This window comes from Lissotriton vulgaris, chromosome 5 (assembly GCF_964263255.1).
Source record: "Lissotriton vulgaris chromosome 5, aLisVul1.2, whole genome shotgun sequence".
In the NCBI taxonomy this organism is placed as follows: domain Eukaryota; kingdom Metazoa; phylum Chordata; class Amphibia; order Caudata; family Salamandridae; genus Lissotriton; species Lissotriton vulgaris.
The window spans coordinates 37,364,312-37,382,223 of record NC_141693.1 but is presented as its reverse complement, the minus strand read 5'-3'; positions in this window follow the sequence as shown (position 1 = coordinate 37,382,223).

Below are 17,912 nucleotides of genomic sequence, written 5' to 3'. Positions count from 1 at the left end.
TGAGGTGGGAAGTGAGCCCTCGGCCCGGCATGAATGAAACGGAGAGCATCCTGAGCTACTTGAACTGGCGTGAGGTGGGAAGTGAGCCCTGCCCCTGCATGAATGAAACGCAGAGCATCCTAAGCTACTTGAACTGGCGTGAGGTGGGAAGTGAGCCCTGCCCCTGCAGCAATGAAACGCAGAGCATCCTGAGCTACTTGAACTGGCGGGAGGTGGGAAGTGAGCCCTGCCCCCGCATGAATGAAACGCAGAGCATCCTGAGCTACTTGAACTGGCGGGAGGTGGGAAGTGAGCCCTGCCCCTGCAGGAATGAAACGCAGAGCATCCTGAGCTACTTGAACTGGTGTGAGGTGGGAAGTGAGCCCTGCCCCTGCAGGAATGAAACGCAGAGCATCCTGAGCTACTTGAACTGGCGGGAGGTGGGAAGTGAGCCCTGCCCCTGCATGAATGAAACGCAGAGCATCCTGAGCTACTTGAACTGGCGGGAGGTGGGAAGTGAGCCCTGCCCCTGCATGAATGAAACGCAGAGCATCCTGAGCTACTTGAACTGGCGGGAGGTGGGAAGTGAGCCCTGCCCCCGCATGAATGAAACGCAGAGCATCCTGAGCTACTTGAACTGGCGGGAGGTGGGAAGTGAGCCCTGCCCCTGCATGAATGAAACGCAGAGCATCCTGAGCTACTTGAACTGGCGTGAGGTGGGAAGTGAGCCCTGCCCCTGCATGAATGAAACGCAGAGCATCCTGAGCTACTTGAACTGGCGACAGGTGGGAAGTGAGCCCTGCCCCCGCATGAATGAAACGCAGAGCATCCTGAGCTACTTGAACTGGCTTGAGGTGGGAAGTGAGCCCGGCCCCCGCATGAATGAAACGCAGAGCATCCTGAGCTACTTGAACTTGCGGGAGTGGGAAGTGAGCCCTGCCCCCGCGTGAATGAAACGCAGAGCATCCTGAGCTACTTGAACTGGCGGGAGGTGGGAAGTGAGCCCTGCCCCTGCATGAATGAAACGCAGAGCATCCTGAGCTACTTGAACTGGCGGGAGGTGGGAAGTGAGCCCTGCCCCCGCATGAATGAAACGCAGAGCATCCTGAGCTACTTGAACTGGCGGGAGGTGGGAAGTGAGCCCTGCCCCTGCATGAATGAAACGCAGAGCATCCTGAGCTACTTGAACTGGCGTGAGGTGGGAAGTGAGCCCTGCCCCTGCATGAATGAAACGCAGAGCATCCTGAGCTACTTGAACTGGCGACAGGTGGGAAGTGAGCCCTGCCCCCGCATGAATGAAACGCAGAGCATCCTGAGCTACTTGAACTGGCTTGAGGTGGGAAGTGAGCCCGGCCCCCGCAGGAATGAAACGCAGAGCATCCTGAGCTTATTGAACTGGCGGGAGGTGGGAAGTGAGCCCTGCCCCCGCATGAATGAAACGCAGAGCATCCTGAGCTACTTGAACTGGCGACAGGTGGGAAGTGAGCCCTGCCCCCGCATGAATGAAACGCAGAGCATCCTGAGCTACTTGAACTGGCGGGAGGTGGGAAGTGAGCCCTGCCCCTGCATGAATGAAACGCAGAGCATCCTGAGCTACTTGAACTGGCGTGAGGTGGGAAGTGAGCCCTGCCCCTGCATGAATGAAACGCAGAGCATCCTGAGCTACTTGAACTGGCGACAGGTGGGAAGTGAGCCCTGCCCCCGCATGAATGAAACGCAGAGCATCCTGAGCTACTTGAACTGGCTTGAGGTGGGAAGTGAGCCCGGCCCCCGCAGGAATGAAACGCAGAGCATCCTGAGCTACTTGAACTGGCGGGAGGTGGGAAGTGAGCCCTGCCCCCGCATGAATGAAACGCAGAGCATCCTGAGCTACTTGAACTGGCGGGAGGTGGGAAGTGAGCCCTGCCCCTGCAGGAATGAAACGCAGAGCATCCTGAGCTACTTGAACTGGCGGGAGGTGGGAAGTGAGCCCTGCCCCCGCATGAATGAAACGCAGAGCATCCTGAGCTACTTGAACTGGCGTGAGGTGGGAAGTGAGCCCTCGGCCCGGCATGAATGAAATGCAGAGCATCCTGAGCTACTTGAACTGGCGGGAGGTGGGAAGTGAGCCCTGCCCCCGCGTGAATGAAACGCAGAGCATCCTGAGCTACTTGAACTGGCGGGAGGTGGGAAGTGAGCCCTGCCCCCGCATGAATGAAACGCAGAGCATCCTGAGCTACTTGAACTGGCGTGAGGTGGGAAGTGAGCCCTGCCCCTGCATGAATGAAACGCAGAGCATCCTGAGCTACTTGAACTGGCGGGAGGTGGGAAGTGAGCCCTGCCCCTGCATGAATGAAACGCAGAGCATCCTGAGCTACTTGAACTGGCGTGAGGTGGGAAGTGAGCCCTGCCCCCGCATGAATGAAACACAGAGCATCCTGAGCTACTTGAACTGGCGGGAGGTGGGAAGTGAGCCCTCGGCCCGGCATGAATGAAACGCAGAGCATCCTGAGCTACTTGAACTGGCGGGAGGTGGGAAGTGAGCCCTGCCCCCGCATGAATGAAACGCAGAGCATCCTGAGCTACTTGAACTGGCGGGAGGTGGGAAGTGAGCCCTCGGCCCGGCATGAATGAAACGCAGAGCATCCTGAGCTACTTGAACTGGTGTGAGGTGGGAAGTGAGCCCTGCCCCTGCATGAATGAAACGCAGAGCATCCTGAGCTACTTGAACTGGCGTGAGGTGGGAAGTGAGCCCTGCCCCTGCATGAATGAAACGGAGAGCATCCTGAGCTACTTGAACTGGCGGGAGGTGGGAAGTGAGCCCTGCCCCTGCATGAATGAAACGCAGAGCATCCTGAGCTACTTGAACTGGCCGGAGGTGGGAAGTGAGCCCTGCCCCCGCATGAATGAAACGGAGAGCATCCTGAGCTACTTGAACTGGCGGGAGGTGGGAAGTGAGCCCTGCCCCTGCATGAATGAAACGCAGAGCATCCTGAGCTACTTGAACTGGCGTGAGGTGGGAAGTGAGCCCTCGGCCCGGCATGAATGAAATGCAGAGCATCTGAGCTACTTGAACTGGCGGGAGGTGGGAAGTGAGCCCTGCCCCCGCATGAATGAAACGCAGAGCATCCTGAGCTACTTGAACTGGCGTGAGGTGGGAAGTGAGCCCTGCCCCTGCATGAATGAAACGTAGAGCATCCTGAGCTACTTGAACTGGCGGGAGGTGGGAAGTGAGCCCTGCCCCTGCATGAATGAAACGCAGAGCATCCTGAGCTACTTGAACTGGCGGGAGGTGGGAAGTGAGCCCTCGGCCCGGCATGAATGAAACGCAGAGCATCCTGAGCTACTTGAACTGGCGGGAGGTGGGAAGTGAGCCCTGCCCCCGCATTAATGAAACGCAGAGCATCCTGAGCTACTTGAACTGGTGTGAGGTGGGAAGTGAGCCCTCGGCCCGGCATGAATGAAATGCAGAGCATCCTGAGCTACTTGAACTGGCGGGAGGTGGGAAGTGAGCCCTGCCCCTGCATGAATGAAACGGAGAGCATCCTGAGCTACTTGAACTGGCCGGAGGTGGGAAGTGAGCCCTGCCCCCGCATGAATGAAACGCAGAGCATCCTGAGCTACTTGAACTGGCGGGAGGTGGGAAGTGAGCCCTGCCCCTGCATGAATGAAACGCAGAGCTTCCTGAGCTACTTGAACTGGCGTGAGGTGGGAAGTGAGCCCTGCCCCCGCATGAATGAAACACAGAGCATCCTGGGCTACTTGAACTGGCGGGAGGAGGGAAGTGAGCCCTGCCCCTGCATGAATGAAACGCAGAGCATCCTGAGCTACTTGAACTGGCCGGAGGTGGGAAGTGAGCCCTGCCCCCGCATGAATGAAACGCAGAGCTTCCTGAGCTACTTGAACTGGCGTGAGGTGGGAAGTGAGCCCTGCCCCTGCATGAATGAAACGCAGAGCTTCCTGAGCTACTTGAACTGGCGGGAGGTGGGAAGTGAGCCCTGCCCCTGCATGAATGAAACACAGAGCATCCTGGGCTACTTGAACTGGCGGGAGGTGGGAAGTGAGCCCTGCCCCTGCATGAATGAAACGCAGAGCATCCTGCAGCGCTCAGAACAAAAACTGAGTGACCTCACATCACACTATGCGCCGCTCACTTCCTCTGAAGAGAAAGGGAGAAGAGATGTTCTTTTCTTTTTTTGCAACTCGTTTTTTTTTCCACAAGCACGTGCAGCCAAAAGAAACATAAACAGAGTTAAACATGAATAGAAACTCCAGTTATAAGGGCTTGGTGTTGTTTATTTTTATGTAAGTTACATGAAACGAAGGAATATTAAACAATTGGGTCTGTAAAAGAATAGTGGAGATGATAGCATTGAGTTAGGGGGAGGCAAGGAGGGGTGACCCCACATCCATCCATTCCACCCGAGGGGCGTGCAAGGAACCCTCCAAGATACACCCAAGGTATATAACTCGTGAAATCACACACCGTTCCTTGTTTTACACTTCTGAAAAGGTAGCACTACTCCCCGGCATCATGTTTATTCACATCTGAAATCCCGAATTCCTGTGTCCCTGGGTGCATCTAAGGAGGTCTGGTCTCTTTTGCTTTTAAAAGAAGTATCAAGGGAGAGGCACATCTAAAAGGGGTTAGGCAAACAAAAGAAGGTAAGAGATGGGGGACATGACAGAGTACAGTGTAGTAAGTAATAACGTAGGCTGACACAAGGCACTTCTTTAGTTTGCAGCTTTCATCAGCAGAGCAGGGAACAACGGCCACCTCACCAGCCAGCCAGACTCTAACTGCCCGGTCTGGAACATGCTGGTCAAATAAACCTAGAATGCACACACACATTCCAAATAGGACTTAAAGGGGAAAGGAACATAGCACTGCAAGGAAATACAATATACAACACACCTCCTTCCCTTAGGGTGAGACATGTTGATAAAACACTAACATATGTAATCATTTAAGTAAACAGGAAGTCTATGGAGTCGTGAGCATCTAATACTACGAGAAGAAGAATGATCTTGAACAACCACCCTTTGGTCATTGGTATGAACACTGACATGATCATCCACATTGACCTGACCACAAGCATCACCACCACCATCCTCCCTGCGATTTGAAGCATTTGAACTCAAAGGTACACACGCTTCCTCAGGAGAAGAAAACATATAGCCACTATTTTGTGAAGGAACACACACATCATGACCAGAAACACAATCACGCAAAAGAGACACAGGCCCCTTTGCAGACACCAACCTCTGATACAAAGCTACTCTGCGTACATTCCATTTCTCACCATTCTCCAACAAAACATAGTCATGAAACACTTTCATGATCCGAAAAGGACCTCTGAACTTGGCAAGACCTCTAGTTACTCTACCTGGCTTAACCTTCACCAAGTCACCAACAGAAAACCTGCCCGCTTTGATGTTGAGAGATGAAGAATTAGCATCTCCCACCTGATGGTTCTTAAGCCAGGAAGGTGTAAGTTTCGTGCCTGCACGCCGTCCGCGCATAAGCTCAAAAGGACATTTTACATCTTTCCCATGAGCAGCGGTGCGATAAGCCCACACCATCTCTTAAACCAACTCATTGGAGAAAGAATTAGACGCACATGACATCTGTATTATGCCTTTGACTACCCTGTTGACCCTCTCACAAAGGCCATTCCCTTGCAGATTGTACAGAGTGGTGCGGTGATGTGAGATTCCACAACTGGATAAAAACAATCTCATTTTATTGGATGTGAACTGGGTGCCATTGTCCGTTATAAGCACGGACGGAAAGCCCTCATCCAAAAATAATCTCTTGAGGAAATGGATAGTACAATCCGTCGTAATCTCCTTCACAAACTCAACTACAAGCCACTTAGAAAATACATCTATGGCTACTATGGCAAAACGATAAGAGACTGGCAACTCATCCATGGGGCCAATAAAATCGAGACAGACACTGTGCCAAGCTTGATCCGGGGACACAATGTGAGACACATTATGGCTATCAGCAACCTTTAACCTTTTCTCCCCTTCTCTACACGTAAGGCAATTCTCAACCCATGAAGCAGTTTGCATGTCAATTCCTGGCCACCAGAAATCGGCTTTGATCCTACGCTGGGTAATGGTCTGACCCAAATGCCCCTCATGAGCCAGTTTTAACAATTTATGCCTCAGATCAAAAGGAGGAATAAACCTATCACCCCTCAAAAGAATAGCATCACCATACAGTGAAAGCTAATCCAAAATCTTGATAAAAGGACGTACTGAAGGTGCAACACAACTTTCACGCGTTGAACCCAGTTTAACCAAGTCTATAACTTCCTTCAATACCACATCTCTATCCATAGCCAGGAACCACTCTTCCTTGGTAAAAGTGCCTTCAGCTAACTGCACAATGTCATGAATATAAGCAACAGCACTCTCCTCTTGACACTCAAAATTTCCAATACCAATGCCTGCACCAGCCATGAGAAGTCGAGAAAGGCAATCAGTCTGCACATTCCGCCAACCCTGAACATAAGAGATGTCATATTGATACTCTTGGAGCTTAGAAGCAAGCCTGGCTAACCTAGGGGAACCTTTACCAATACCTCCCGGAGACAATACACTTAACAAAGGCTTGTGATCCGTTTTTAACTGAAACTACGTCCCCCACAAATAGGTTCTAAAGTAATGCACGCCCCATGCAGCAGCCAATGCCTCTTTGTCGATGACTGAGTAGTTCTTCTCAGACGTCGTGAGGGGGCGAGAGATATCCCATAACCTAAGTAATCTATTTCTTGCACCAAAAACTAACACTTATCCTTCCGCAGAGTTAAACCTGCCTCCCCAATCCTATTCAGAACCAATTTCAAAATTTGATTATGCTCAGCAACAGTGTCACCAAAAATCAGTATGTCGTCTTGAAAGAAAACAACGTTATCAACGCCCTTAAACAACTCCGTGACCATGTGCTGAAACACACTGGCAGCCGATATCAACCCAAAGGGAAGCCTGGTGAATTGAAAAGTGCCTTCACTTGGTATAAACGCCGTTAGATGTTTAGACTCCTCATGCAGACGAACCTGATGGTATGCGCTCTTCAGGTCCAGCTTACTAAAGAACTTCGTACCATTCAGAGTTGACACCAACTCCCCAATATTGGGAAGAGGAAACACATCCGCAACCACACACCTATTTAAATATCGCAGGTCCACACAGAACCTGATCTTTTTATCAGCCTTCTGGGTGATGACCACTGGAGAAATCCATGGTGACGCTTCAACAGGCTCAATAATACCGCCCTGCAACATCTCATCTAATACTCCTTTCACTTCATCCTTAACAGCAAGGGGTATCCTCCTTACTTTGTGTTGAACAGGTACAGAGTTACTTTTGATCCGAATTTTATGGACATATCCTTTTAACTCACCCAACTCCTCCCTAAAAGCTTGTTTCTCACCATTGACAATGTCTTCAACAGAGTACTCATCAACAACCATGACCTGTACTGCCACCCTGGGATTGACCATAATGTGGAGGTCATACTGATGGATTCATCCCAAAATGGGTGGACCATCCGCTGAGACATAAACTCTACCATGTGTAGACCTGTTCTTAAAAATGATGTCAGAGTCAAAACATCCTATTAAATCAATGGTATCACCCTGATAGCTCGTGGGACATATGTCAACATCATTCAAAGGAACATCACCCCACACACTCACAAACATATCCTCAGGTATGATGGTATATCTCGATCCAGTATCTACCATGAGGCTAACAGTGTGACCATCAATCACAAAATCGGCTTTGGGCCTGTTCTCTCTCAATTCGTTAAAAGTGACAACATCTGGAATTGAGTCTTCAACCACCAAAACCTTGTTCCTATCTCTCTTGACAACTGCAGGTTCATCCTCAACCACAGCAATTTTTGACTTTAACTTGTTGCGACACATTCTTGAAAAATGACCTATTTTACCGCCTCAGAAGTATGTGTATTGCTCCCACACTTCATACATAACATTTTCCCAGGCGTTCTGTTAGAAAAAAAATTATTTTGCACATTCTTACTCTTACTCTTGATTGCTGCCACACTATCATCTTCAGCATGGATTTCATCATCCAACAACCGTTCAGACACCACCAATATCTGACTCTGAGAGTTACATTTTTGCAATTCCCTCATACACCTCCCAGATTCCTCCACTACCTTTGCCAAATCAATGGCTAATTTCAGCGGAGGGTTCTTGGCTGCCCACAACCTCTCCTGAATTTTCCTGTTATTACACTGCACGATGAGTTGATCCTGTATCGACTCATCAGTCATCTGCCCAAAGTTACATTTAACTGACAGCTCACGAAGGCGTCCAACAAAATCATCTATGGACTCCTCTTCTCTTTGCTTGTTTATATAGAGCTTATACCTATTCATGACCAAGTTCTCCTCCTTAGCAAACCTTATTTCCAGTCTCGTGACAGCCTCTTTATACTCATCAATAGATGATTGTCCAGGTTGCAGCGCTTGAGGCAGATATTGAAATACTCTCTGGCCCTCCTTCCCCAAAGCACTGAACAGTAACGCTTTTTTTGGTTTCGCCGAGAAATCTTGACCATCCAACGCTTCAATATAATTATCAAACATTTTTATCCAGTCCTCCCACGAAATAGATGGCATACCAGGCTCTCTCAAGAACTGCGGAGGCAGAGCTACCACTACCTGCTGAGCCATCATGGAAAACAAGCAACACAAATCACCCCCTTAAACGTGACACCTTTGAAAACACCCCCAAAACACCATGTAACAGTATAACCTAACTAGCATGTGTCACATATAGAGTTACAATATTGACTTGTGGAATCCAATGAGTCTCAGCGCAAATAATCCTTGACAAGGATCTGTGATGGCAGAGGGAACCCTCACTCCAGTGAACCCCTCCAGTGAGCTCCTCACTTACTGATCCAAAGGCTTCTGACAAGATGAGCTTGTCATCGAAAACGCGCTCGTATGATCGTCCGCTGTGACCACCTTCAAGATGCTCTCGTAGTCCAACGCACCTGACAACAACAACGTTGGCCGATGTGGCGCAATAAAGCTGACTACACACTAGCTCAAACGTGAGCTTCAGTATGACACAAGCTGTGAGGACGCACAGCCGAACATGAGGAAAAGAAATCCAATGTCACGTCACGAATGCACGCCGTCGTCGGAAAACGTAACGCAGTTGCTAAAGGACTTTCCTCAAACGCCACATCACAACCACACACAGGCGTCGGCATACGCCTCGAAGTTGCCAAGGAACCTTCCTCAGGAACGCCAGCAGTCATGCGAGGACGCTCGAGCTCACCAATAGTTTGCCAATGACGTCAATGGATGGGGATTTGCCCAAAATACCTTTCCCTAGGTATCGGAAACTGAACGACGCCTCACATTGCCGCACAACGCGGATTCGTCCTTCGGCGAGGTAGGCTCACGTTGTTTCAAGCCGTTTGCTGCTCTCTCCCTTGCTTCCTTTGTGCTCGTGTATTCACCTCGTCTGGCCAGCCACCGGGATTGTCAACCGGGATCGTTGCCAAATGTAGTAAGTAATAACGTAGGCTGACACAAGGCACTTCTTTAGTTTGCAGCTTTAATCCGCAGAGCAGGGAACAACGGCCACCTCAACAGCCAGCCAGACTCTAACTGCCCAGTCTGGAACATGCTGGTCAAGTAAACCTAGAATGCACACACACATTCCAAATAGGACTTAAAGTGGAAAGGAACTTAGCACTGCAAGAAAATACAATATACAACATACAGCATAGAGGGGCGAGCTGAACATGAGGGGCAAAACAGCTACATAGAGTAAGATGATTAAGGAAAGGGAGACGAGGAAGGAGTTGTGTATATGTAATGGAAGAATCAGTGAGAAGGGAAATAGTCCCGGTTAGGTAAAAGGAATAACGTGCAAAAAAGAAATATAACAGGCTTGGGGCGAGAGGGGAGAATGATGTAGAGTTACACAAGGGCAGTGGTGTAACACAAAATGATGGGGTCCCTCTATGCAGAATGCAATAATGGGCCCCCGGGTCTCCCACATCTCACAAATTGCCATTGGCCCTGGGCTGAATGAGAGCCCCCTGGTGGGTTGGGGGCCCCTTGAACGGTTGTGGGCCCATATGTGCTGCAGGGGCCTGTACTGCATCCTGGCAAAAGACATGAAGCAAGGTAAAAGGCCGGGGAGAAGAGAGGTGAATAGCAGCGCATGTAGGGGAGAGGTGGAAGCTTGGGAGGTAGAAACAGTGAATGGAGAGTACAGATGAGAGAGAGAGAAAACATGAAGAGTTGAGCAAGGAGGGGAGAGGTGACCATGTAGGGGGCAGAACCAGTAAATAAAGTTAAGGCTGGAGAGAAATATGAAAGGCAGTGTTTAGATAGGAGAGGTAGATATAAGAGAAGCAGAACCATCAGAAGAACATGGAGAAAGAATGGTGAGTCTTGGATGTAAGAGGGCGACAACCAAGAACAGGTAAGAGGCTGGGGGTGAGAGGCAGGTTTCAGAGAGGTAGAACCAGTGAGAGAAGGTTAGAGACTGCAGAGAGATGAGAGGTGAAGTGTTCAGCAGGTAGGTAAGAGTTGGGTGTAATAGAGGCAGAATTCGTGAGAAAGGTAAGAGACAGTAGTAGAGATAAAGTGAAGTGTAGAGCATGGAATGGAGACATGGATATAAGAGGCAGAAAGAGTGAGACAAGGTAAGAGGCAGGGAGCTCAACGAGGAGAGGTAGATGTAAAGGGGACAGACCAGCAAACAAATGTTTGGAGGCTGGAGGAAGAAATGAGAGGTGAAGGGCAGTACATGGATGAGGTATGTAGATGTAAGAGAGGCAGAACAATCAAGAAACCTTACACAGAGAAGAGGGAGGGAATGGTGAGAGGTGGCTGTAGAAGGCCAGAATCAGTAAGACAAGTAAGAGGTAGGGGGAGAGATGAGGCATACAGCACGGAGGAGAAAGGTGAATATAAGAGGGACATAACGAGAAAGAGAAGCAACAAAGCTAGGGATAGCAGAGAGATAGATGTAAAAGGGCATAATCCGCAAAATATTATTCAGGGAAGAGACAAGAATAGGAGTAGAGCATGAACGGAAATAGGTGCTGTAAGGGGCAAAATGAGTGCAAAAGGATTAGAGTGTTGAGGCAGATGAAAATGGAGAAAAGATGTAAATGCGGCAGAGCCAGTGAAAAAAAGTTAAAAGGCTGGGGGAGAGGGGAGCAGTGAAGGTAGTGTATGGATAAAAGTCATGGCTATAAGAGAGACAGAACCAGGAAGAGTACATAAGCAGAGTGGCAAGAGAGAGAAAAGTGTATGGAAGGGAGAAGACCCACCAAGAGATAGTTAGAGGTTGGATGAAGAGCGAGAGAGGAGGGGAGGGTAGATGTGCAAAACCAGCAAGAGAAAGTTAAAGGCTTGGTGAGAGATTGGAGAGGAAGAGTAGATCAGGGAGGTAGAGTTCAAAGTAAGAAGGGCACAATCATCAAGAGGAGAGAAGGAAGAAGGAAGGGGAGAGGTGTATGTAACGGGGCAGGAGCAGCAAGAGAAGATAAAAGGGAAGGGGAGAAGTAAAAGGCATAGCTGGATTTAGGATGACATAACCAGCAGGTAAGATAAAGACAGGGTGGAGAATTGAGAGGTGAGGAGAAGGGCAGGGAAGAGAGACGTGGATTTAAGAGGGGCAGAATCAGCAAGCGAATAGGAGAGGCAAAGTGGAAAGATGAGAGGTAAAGAGTAGAGCATGGAGGTTTGAGGGTCAAGATGGATGTAAGAGTGGCAGAACCAGAGAGAAAAGGAAAGGGCTTGGGGATTGGGGAAAGATGAAAGGTTAAGAGGAGAGCATGCAGAGAGAGAAGGATGTAAGAGGGGATTTATCAGCAAGAGAAGAAAATAGGCTGAGCAAGAGTTGAGGTAAAAAGTAAAGCACAGAGGAGAGAGGTGGATGTAAGTGGGCAGAATCAGCTGAAAAAAGCAGGAGGCTGGAGGCGAGATAAAAGTGTCTTTGAACTAACATGTGCAGCTAAGTACATTGAGCCTTCAGCCAAAGTTTGCAATAACCTGTCGCTTTATTTTCCAAGTAGAAGATTTTGCTTCGGTTTGCGTTGAGTGTCATCCTTCACAAAGGTTTGTGATCTTGAACCATCTTCAATTTGTCTGCGGAATTACAGCCTCCTCTCTGTGTACTCTTACTCCTCTTGACCTTTTCATTAAATCTGGCTCCCATTTGGGACCCTTTCCTGCCCTTTTCATGAATGGACATCTAATGTTCAAAGCCCCGGCCCTGACCTGCATTTGCAATATCGCCCTTGCCTCGTTATCTGTCCCTACCAATGTAGAAAAAAAGCAATAAAACCCTAAAAAAGCTGCGTTTGTTCCTCTGCTCAAACATCCTTCAGCAGGTTCAAAGCTTCTCGGCATCTTCTAGCATCTCTTTGTTGCCTTTTTTTAAAAACCCTTGAAAAGTAAGTCAACCGACAAATCTCTTCCATAGAAACTAATTTACTTATTGATCGCTTGTCAGTTGGATTGTGACCTTACCATGAGTTGAAAGTAGCGTTTTTTGCTATGTTGGACAGTTTGTGCCTGATTCTTGCTCGGGACGCCAGAGAAGACTTGATATTACTAAATTATAGTGTCAAATTTATCAGTTTCCCATCTGGTGCTTTTCAATCAACTGGAACATCCTGGAATTCAAGGCAATCCCCTGGCGTGGCTTTAGCTGCATCCTTTCTGAGAGGCCTGGTCTCTAACCAAGAAAAAGTTTTGGACTTGCATGCAACCAGTTGCTTTTTGGATGAAGACAAATTCATTAAAACTATCTAGCAAAACATCAGGCATCCGCATCTTTAAGGGGCCTGGTACCATATACACTGCTCTTTGGCGGCCTCTGGTGCTGGGCCAATCAACCACCATGGCTGGGTCAACAACAACATCTTGGATTTATTTCCAACTTCTCTCCGTGTCTGGACAAACAGTGTGCTATCTACTTCTACTACATCCATATGCAACACAAAATTCTGCATTTTCACCCATCTCTGCCGCAAGACTGTTGTACCGTCAATTATCTTCTCACAACCAGACTACCCATGTGTTCCCTGCCTTGAACTTCCCACCTTTTGCCTTTGGGACCCTTCGGATCATCAAGAACAGTGAAAAGATTCTAATCTGAGGATGCCCCAGATGCTCCATCTGCTTTCTGTTGATTCCCGTTACCAAACGATCTATCCATTTGCCATTGTGCACCGCATAAAAGGGCACGCTCATTTTTCAACACTATATCATTCCTTATGTTTGTTCCAGAATCTTACGCTCTGTAACAGCCAGGCTCCTGTGCCATATTGGAGGAGATCCGTCTCCTTTCTAGCTGCCCAGGGCTGGAAATGTCTCAGTCTTGAGCTATGGTGCATCTTAAATCTTCTAGGACAAAACGTAAAACTGGCCGTTCCATACATAAGTACAGCCTGTATCTTTTCCTTGGAAATCCCTTAGCGCCAGGAGACCCTCTTGGTGTGGTATTTTCATTCATCTCTTTCAACAGAACAATAACTAAAGACATTTGCATTATTTGTACAATTTGATGTAATTTAACAAAACATTCTTAGAAAAGGAGAAGGTGAAGAAGCCCAAATATTTTGAAAAAGTAGTTTGAAGGCCTATTAACTTTTTGCTCTAGTGTGTTTTTAAGTTCATCAACTGTCCAAGAAACTAGAGCAATATATTATACTACACATCAGTTATCCTGTCTAAAAGAGTATTCAAATGCATTTACCAGGCTGCTGCAGGGTCGGTGTTACATTTGTTAAAGGTGCTCATTTGCATATGTTCTCCTTCATTCAGTGTTCTCATTCGTTGGAATGCTCTGGTGGAATGTTACTCTCCTCTGGATCCGTTGCACTGGTACTCTGGGGATGGGCACTGCTTGTTGCTGTGCTGTCTATATATACTTACATTAAATATAAATAGTTTTGCTAGGAATTTGGAGTCTTTCACTTCTCACAACTAAAGGAAGCAGCACAGAGGAGTGGTGTTCTTAAAAGAAAATATTTATTGGACTCCGTTTTCTTTGTTGGTTTTTTTAAAAGAAAAAGTAAAGAAAAATATTGACATTGACTGGAATTGGGATACTGCTTCCATTTAAAGGAAAAAGGATTAATCGGAATTGAAGGTGGATACAAGTGTGGAAAAATTGCAGCAATACAGAGAAAGATACAAAACGGCAGATGAGGAACAGGAAACAACACAAGGAAATCGGTACATTTAAACCAAGTCTTTCAGTCGGTCTGGGCAGGCTCCCAAAGATAACCTGACCCCTGTCAAGAGCAGAGGTACAATGGCCCGGCCTGGGCGAGCACAAGATGAGGGGCGCCTCTTCCCCCAACAAATTATCCCAAACCTCAAGGAGTGGCGCGAGGCCTCGGGAAATGGCTGCTTTTCAGGAGCACGGTTTGAATTAGCCTTGCTTTGGAGGTGAGAAGAAGGGTCAGTTTACAGGAAAAGGGGTCTGCAGAGGGGAGCTGGCTGAGGAGCGAGGGCCTCCTTCCATAGAGTTCATCATCACACACGGAGCGGTCAGCCAGCCACTGAGCCTAGGTGAGTGGGTGGCCAGTAGTTTTAGGAAGGCAAGTCTTGTGTTTGCGATTGGAAGGACCAGAAGTGTTCGATTAGGTAGCCTGGGGCATGACTGGAGCAATCTATGGATGATGGACATGGTCTTCCAAGGATCTTGCATTCAATCGTGTCTTTAACCAAGACCCAGTGCATCTGCCTGAGGGTAGGTGCAATTTGGTTGTTACTTCTTAGGTTACATTTTAGTCAAGCGACATGTGTCTGGACCCTTCGCAATTTGGCAAGTGTCTTCTAAGCTATTAAGGATATGTGACTTAAAATGTGACTTGAAATCCTTAAAAATGCAAATCTCAGGGATTCTCAGGGATTAAGGGAGATTTATTTTGAAAGACAAATACCACCTCCCCAACCTATTCCACATTGCTAGATTTCATTTCCTTGCAAACGAAAACTGCACTGAATCTGCTATAATAAATCCCTCTAGTTTTGTTGCTTTAATGTACTACATGTCTGCTGAGGGACTGGCTCCCATTGAAGCGTTTGCCATTTTTTCTCTGGATACACATTCTTGTCTGAATTTAGCCATCTCATTTTTATATCTTTAAGTTAGTTCAGCTCTTTTAATCTCTTAAAAAGGAAGTTTGAGAGTGGTTGCTGGGTTTAAGCATTCAGTTTGTGGGAATGGTCTAGCCATTGGCGCTCCTGCCACCCAACCTGTGTATGTTTTCTGGGCCATCTCATCCTCTTATTTTCTTTATTAAGTGCTCTCTGTTGTTTACTGGAGCATTTGGGGGTCACTCACCTGAACCAGCATGGATCTCTTATTTTATTTATTTATTTTATTTGATGCTTGTAGAGCACACAGCCACCTCCAACGGAGGTGTCCCGCCCCTAATCACGGATACAAGGAGGTATCGGCAGATTGCTGCATGCTACAGGTGCTAAGGAAGGCCAAAAAGCCAGGATTTTGGAAGTTTACGGAATGCAGATTCAGAGTTGGCCTTCCTAATATGTCCCGGCAAGGAACTCCAAGGATAAGCAGTTCTTACAGTGAATGACCAGCCACCTAACCTAGCTTTTGCAAAGCGGGGAGAAACAAGGAGTTCTTGATGACTGGATCTCAGGCTCCTTGTTTGATGGTATTTACGGAGTCTCTTCCTCAAGTAATGTGGGCCCGTTTCTCTGATAGCTCTGTGTGCGAGAGTAGGAGCCCTAAATTCTATCCTCCTTTTTACCGGCAGCCGCTGCAGGCTACGCAGATGGGGAGATATGCGGTGTCGTATCGGTACATTTCTAGTGAGCCTGGCGGCTGCATTTTGTATAGTCTGTAGCTTCCTGATCAGGTAGTCTGGCAACCCCGAATACAAACTATTAGCCTAGTCCAGCTGAGATGATCAGTGCAAGGACCACCATTTTTCTACAGTCCATGGGTAGGAGATGGAGAAATCTCCATGGGGACTTCATTTTCCAAAAACAAGAAGAAGATACATTATCTGGGCCTTGCATGAAAGTCAGAATCAAACTTGAACCCTAAGTTCCTAGCAGAGGACACAGGTTGAGGGGGAGGATTGAGCTCGGATGGCCACCATAAGTTAGATTGTGGCAGGGATGGCTGCTTGAAGAACAGAACCTCCGTTTTATCAGTGTTCAGCCTCAGACAGTTGTCGGTCATCCAGGCTGAGAGGTCGATCAGACACTGTTTAAAGTTGGAAAATGCTGCCTCGGAGTAATCCCTAAAGGAGAACACAAGCTGGGTATCATCAGCGTATGAGATGACACTTACACAGTGCTCCTCTATTGGCACGAGGGGCAAGGTAAACATTAAAAAGAGTCTGGCTTAAGGCCGAACCCTGGGGAACTCCACAGACTATAGGGCGAGCGGATGAGATGTGAGGTTGCAGCAATATTTTCTGGGACCGGTCTTCAAGAAAGGAGCTAAACCAAGATAGAGTGGTCCCCGTCACTCCCAGTTGTCTGAGTCTATCCAGAAGGATCATGTGTGACACTGTATCAAACGCTGCAGACAGATCTAGCAGCACAAGCATTGCACAGTGACCATTATCCAAGGTCTCCCGACTGTCTCAGCTACTTCAAGCAGTGCTGTCTCTGTGCTGTACCCGGGCCTAAAACCAGGCTGGGAGTCGTGGAGAAGTTTGTTGGACTCCAGGAATTCAGATAACTGTTTCTGCACTTCCTTCTCGAGGATTTTAGCAGGTGCCTGCAGGAGGGAGATGGGCCTAAAGTTTTTCAATGCTGCCAGTTCTGCATCATCTTTCGTGAGGATGAGTTCAGTTTTCCAGATCAAAGGATAAATGCCTGCTTTCAGAGATGAGTTCCAAAGTAGATTTAAATAGGTGTTGAATAATGGGGACAGAAGGTAAAAAAAAAATAGCTGTTCAGGGATCTAATGGAGAGCCGGATTTCGTTTTTTCCAACTGAGTGAGAGAAGCCTCAAGGCTGAAAGGTCTAAATTGTGATCAAGTATGAAAAAGGCGAGAAGAGGGCAAAGGTGTACCTGGTGATTCCCTCAAAGAGACTGAAGAGTAGATGGTTTGAATTTTCTCTTGAAAGAATGCCAAGAGGCCTTCGCTGAGGGTGGCAGAGGGTACTATGTTACTATGCATCATATCAGGTTTAGTGAAATCTTGAACAATCTTAAAAATTTCTTTTGCAGAGTTATTTGAAGATTTTATTTGGTTTGCGGCATAGTCCCTTATGCACTTACGTTTTCGTCTATGAAAATGTTTTAATGCTGTTCTGTAAGCATTCTTAGACTCTATGTTGTAAGTTTTCCGCCAGACCCGCTCGAGCTTCTTACAGAGACTTTTCTCAACACAGAGTTCAGGTGTAAACCAGGGGGTCTAGGGTTTGCTCCTAGCCAGTTTCATGGTTTTTATAGGAGCTATAGTGTCAAGAGATGACGTAACCCAGTGATTGAAGATGGTGGCATCAATGTTAGGCTCACCCGTTAGCAATATAGGAGTATTTAGTAGAACAGGGCCTATAGCTTTGGTGTAATTTTCCTCCAATTCTCTCTTTCTTCATAGACCGGTTTCACAAAACTATTACACTTGGTCATGGATAGATTGAATTGTATGAGACTATGGTCCGACCAAGTAAGGGGGATAGGATCCCCTGTTGTTAGAGTTGGGATGTTAGTGAAACTAAGATCTAACGTGGCCTGCTACGTGTGTAGGCATAGAGACCTTTTGAATTAGATTTTGCCTTTTAAGAGTGTCAGCCAACTGAGAGGCCAAGGGGTACTGCTCACTGTCCATATGGACATTAAAATCACCAAGGACCTAAAAATGTGCATATTTCCGCGAGGGATCTGCGATCAAATCGCAAAGCTCCCGTAGCTCAGCAGGTTTAGAGT